Here is a 4,937-nt window from a genome sequence, read left to right as displayed (position 1 = left end):
CACCACCGCCGCCGAACTCATCCCTCCCTCCCCTCACCATCTTTCCCTACCTTATGCCCTAGATCGAGTCGAGCAGGTCGGCCGACGCGCTAGGGTTCCGTTTGGTCAGCTCCGTGCCGGCTCTCCGGTTGGCCGCCCGCCCGACGATGGATCCCCCGCTGCTCTCCCACCAGGCGCTCTTCGCGGCCCTCCGATCCGCGGACGCTGAGGCCGTGCGCCGCCTCCTGGCCGGCGCCGAGGAGTCCGCGCTCTACGTCCCGGCGGATGCCGAGGACGTGCACCTCCTCCTCCCGCTCTACGACCTCGAGGCCACCAAGCTCCGCTCCTTCCTCGACCTCGATGCCTTCCACGTCGCCGCCAAGCAAGGGCACACCGGTGAGCCCCTCTTCTCGCTCGATTAGTAGCTTCCGCTGGGTTTTTTAGAACGAGCCAAGTCCAGTGTGTTGCAACAAGTTTAACCGATTCTCGTTGGGCTCAATTGCAGGGTTTGATGCTCCGAGGAACGGCATGGAGTTCGCCATGGAGGCTCCCCACAGCTACGGCGTCTTCCAAGAGGACGTCCCGGTGAGTAGTACAATCCCCTTCCCTGTTCTTTCTCTCTATCTGTCAGACTAATTCACTTCATCATTTTCTTCCCTGGCCCCTGTATGCATGTGTCTGGTAAATTATTTTGTTTCCAGAAAAAGGACCTGGAATTCCTTTTTTCTCCTTTCATTCCAGTCACATACTACTGTCCAATTTGACAGATGATATGCATTGTCCATCCGTCCTTGGCAGCTCTGCTGCTAGGTGTACTTGTACCTGACTGTTGTTGCCTGAGAAGACAGCACGAAACACCTATTAATAATGCTGTCAAACAAATAGTAGACCACCATCTACTGCTGCTGGGCACAATCACATTGCCCCTTAATTACCTGGCCATTCTCTGCATCATTGCCTACCAATAAGTAGGAGGCCATGTTGAGTTGCTGGCATTGTTCTTCAAACTAGATTAGCACTGCTGCTTTCCTCTGCCCCTCTTCTCCCTCGACGGTGTTCTCATCCGCCACAACAGCTTACTGACACGGTCATTGGTTCTGTCTTTGTTTTGTTGGCAGCAGGGGAAGAAGGAGGAGGAGGAGTTCAGCACGGGGCCCCTCTCCATTCTCATGCTCAGCGACGGCGTCTTCCCCGACGGTGACTATGGCGGGACCCTCGAGATCGTCGTCTTCCTGACCGAGACCCTTGGTTAGTGACATCATTTGTTTTCCATGACATTCAGACTTTGCTATAGTTTACTGAAACTGTTGTGGTCTGAAGAACAGTTTACTGAAATTTTTCCAAGTCTGAAAAACAGTTGTCTGAATCTGTTGAAATCTGAAACTGTTAGTGTGGGGTGTCTGAAACTGTTCTAATCTTGTAGATAACCTGTGAACAAATTTACTTGTGTTGAATAACCTTTGAACAAATTTAGGACTTTGGAGTTGTCTAAAACTGCTGTAGTCTTGTAGAAAAGTATAAGTAGTTGGATGGAAATAGATTTCTTAGTCTGTGTAATAGATGGTCTGAAGCTAGTTGCAGATTTCTTTCCTTGATTCAGATAATTCAGTAAGTCCATTTCATAACATCTGCTGCTAGTAGAAATTATGGAAGCTAAAAAGCCAAATCAAGTTCAGTCATCTCATTTCACCTTTGCAAAGAAGATACTAATTTTCTAAACTGTGAATTTGGTGTTAACGTCTTATATGTGCGTCTTATATGTCCATTTCATAACGTGGTGCATCTTATATGTGTGTTTGATGTTAATGTCGCTTGTGGTTTTGCAGGATTCTGAGGCTGCAGCCTGGGCACCATCAGGGTATGTTGTTTCCCTGTCCTGTTTCTTCAGTGCTCAATAGTTGCTTGTGCGACTGCTACTAGTCTTTTATGTAATGCTAAACTAAAATGGGTCTAGTTATACTAATCATTCCATGAAACTTCAGTCTGATTTGCTGGTACTCTAATAGAATCATTGTTTGCTCATGCTCAGAATCATTGTTTTACATATGTTACTTGTGATGTTCTGCTGGCTGAGATGTGCATGATCTGGGTGATGAAGAAAATCGTTCGGATTCCCATTGATTTTCATGATTATTACAACCAGATACTTCTGACGGATCATGCCATCTCTTGGACTACATATGTACTCCCTCCGTAAACTAATATAAGAGTGTTTAGAATACTAAACTAGTGATCTAAACACTCTTATATTAGTTTACAGAGGGAGTACTCCTTTATTATTGAGCAAATACTTTCCTTTGATTTTTTGCAAACCTCTTAGCAGTAATTTTTGTATCCTCTTTTTTGTGTTCTGCTGGCTGATGAGATGTGCATTACCTGGGTGATGAAGAAAATCGACGGGTCACGCCATCTCCTGAAGTACATTTGCACATTTTTACTGCTTTAGACTAACTGTACATGCATTCCTTCATTGGTTATGAAACTTATTGCTCATTGTGTTCTGTTGGGTTGAACTGCATGATTCCGGGTGATGAAGAAAATTGTTCGGATTCCCACTGATATTTCATGATTAGTGTAACCAGCTACTTCTGATGGATGATGGCATCTCCTATATTACATTTGCACCGCTTTATGACTGGCTGTACATGCACTCCTTGTGTTGGTCGCAACCTTGTTGCTCTTTGTGTTATATTGGGTCTTTTGCATGCTTCTGCGTGATGAAGAAAATCGTTCGGATTCCCACTGATACTTCATGATTATCACAACCAGCTACTTCTGACAGACCATGCCATTTTGTGCTCTTTAAGAGATTTTGCTCTGTTTTGGGTTTTAATTCATTCAATAGTTTGCTGGTGTTTATTTTCCTTTGAGCCTGTGATGTTATCAAAATATTTGCTACTCTTAATGGGTTTATCCCACTTGATGATCTTAACCACCAAGATCTCTGAGGCTCTTAGTACTAGTCTAATGTTATCAGTACGGTACATCCGTTGTTGCCAGATTTTCCATGGACTCTGTTTGTTTACTCTGCTAGTGGTTCTAGCATCGCTCTAGAGTACATCTATTCACTCAGATTTATACATTGTTAAAATGGAGGCTTGGGAAGAACTATTTTCTTTGTAGTAATAAGTCAGGAGTTGTTTGTTGCTTCAGTAGGGTGTCATACATTATAATCATCAGCTCATGTCGTCTGGGATCAAACATAGCTTTGAATTTACAAGAGTAAAGATTTATGTGAGAAGTACAAACCATGTTCACTTAGATTTCCTGCTAGTTGCATATTTGCACTTCATTGTACATACGTCGTGTTGGATCTCAGTCCAGAATCCAGATCCATAGCTTGTACTGCAACTAATGTGTCATGCGTTTTGTGGCAGCAACATCAGCTAGCAGGAGCAATTCTCTTGCTGGTTTGCACTGAAGATATTGTATTCTGTTGCTATATCACTGTTTAATAAAACCATAGCATGATTCTCACATGAGATATCCACATGTTTCTGTGCTGTTTTGCTACAAGCTGTGTGTTGATTTAATAACATGAGTTTCCTTGTCCTGGTCCTATACTGCATTTTGACTCCTATGTTTCTGTGCACGTGTGTTTAATCGATGTTGTTTCAACTTTGAACTGCTTCTACATATACTGCAATTGAGATTTAAATTTGTGGTTGTTCCTCTTTTACAGATGCTCAAGTGTGAAGCCGTGAAGTGTGAAGCCGTGAAGTATGAAGCAAGTGTGAAGCCGTGAAGTGTGAAGCCGTCAAGTTCTACTTAGTGAAGAGTAGCATATTGTAGCATATATGTGTTGTAAAGATTGTAATAGATTTATTTAGTGGTATATTTGATGAATCTTTTTGATTATGTATGTGATCTGAAAACTTGTGAAATGGAAACTTGACCAATGGGTCCACTTATGAAAATAATCTGTCAATTTTGTACATTTCTAACATGTGGGACCAATTTGAGAGATGATCATGACAAGTGGGACCCATCTGACTAGTGGGACCAGCTTGAATATATAATGGCTGAAAATAGAAAAGAAATAAATAATAAAAGGCCACAGGCCAACAATAAAAAAGGCTACAATGTTGGGCTTGGCCATGAAGCCGACCAGAATTAACAAGGAAAAAATAATAAAAGGCTGAATTAATGGGCTTGGCCCATGTAAAACGCTGAATTGGACCGGGCTGAATCTTGTGCCACATTAGATTGCCACGCTGGATGCCTACGTGGCCTGGGGGAGGTTGCTAGTGACCAAAACGCCACAGTAGGAATATTTTGGTCGTAAACGTATTTGACCATTCCAGAAGAAAGGTCGCTATAGTCAGTTTACGACGGCCAGCTTTTGACCTTCTGTTTTTGGTCACAAAAAGGTCATAAATGGAAATTTGTGACCTTTCAGTGACCAATAGTGGTGGTCATAAGTTGACATATTTCTTGTAGTGATGTCCTTAATGCACCGCTAGGTGACAGACCTATTGCAGGAGCAGACGCAGACGTTATGAACGTTTGGCTAGCTCAATATGATGACTACTTGATGGTTTAGTGCACCATGCTTAACGGCTTAGAATCGGGACTTCAAAGACGTTTTGAACGTCATGGACCATATGAGATGTTCCAGGAATTGAAGTTAATATTTCAAGCAAATACCCGAGTTGAGAGATATGAAGTCTCCAACAAGTTCTATAGCTAAAAGATGGAGGAGAATCGCTCAACTAGTGAGCATGTGCTTAGATTGTCTGGGTACTTCAATCGCTTGAATCAAGTGGGAGTTAATCTTCCAGATAAGATAGTGATTGACAGAATTCTCTAGTCACCATCACTAAGTTACTAGAACTTCGTGATGAACTATAATATGCAAGGGATGACGAAAATGATTCCCGAGCTCTTCGCGATGTTGAAATCAACAAAGGTAGAAATCAAGAAAGAGCATCAAGTGTTGATGATTGACAAGACCACTA

At 42.7% G+C, this 4,937-nt stretch overlaps 1 non-coding gene and 3 pseudogenes across 1 annotated transcript; all 4 read left to right on the top strand.

The window, feature by feature from the left end:
* Positions 1–2,062: 2,062 nt before the first annotated feature.
* LOC123118117 (uncharacterized) lies at positions 2,063–2,137 on the top strand (annotated as a pseudogene).
* A 363-nt stretch (positions 2,138–2,500) lies between these two features.
* LOC123118124 (uncharacterized) lies at positions 2,501–2,576 on the top strand (annotated as a pseudogene).
* Positions 2,577–2,687: 111 nt separating this feature from the next.
* LOC123118123 (uncharacterized) lies at positions 2,688–2,763 on the top strand (annotated as a pseudogene).
* An 85-nt stretch (positions 2,764–2,848) lies between these two features.
* LOC123118050 (small nucleolar RNA SNORD24) lies at positions 2,849–2,931 on the top strand. Its single transcript, XR_006457675.1, has one exon. It is a non-coding gene; the product is annotated as a small nucleolar RNA SNORD24 (small nucleolar RNA).
* The last annotated feature ends 2,006 nt before the right edge of the window (positions 2,932–4,937 follow it).

This window comes from Triticum aestivum, chromosome 5B (assembly GCF_018294505.1).
Source record: "Triticum aestivum cultivar Chinese Spring chromosome 5B, IWGSC CS RefSeq v2.1, whole genome shotgun sequence".
NCBI classification, from domain to species: domain Eukaryota; kingdom Viridiplantae; phylum Streptophyta; class Magnoliopsida; order Poales; family Poaceae; genus Triticum; species Triticum aestivum.
Note: the sequence above shows the minus strand (reverse complement) of the source record. Positions and strands in the feature narration are given on the sequence as shown.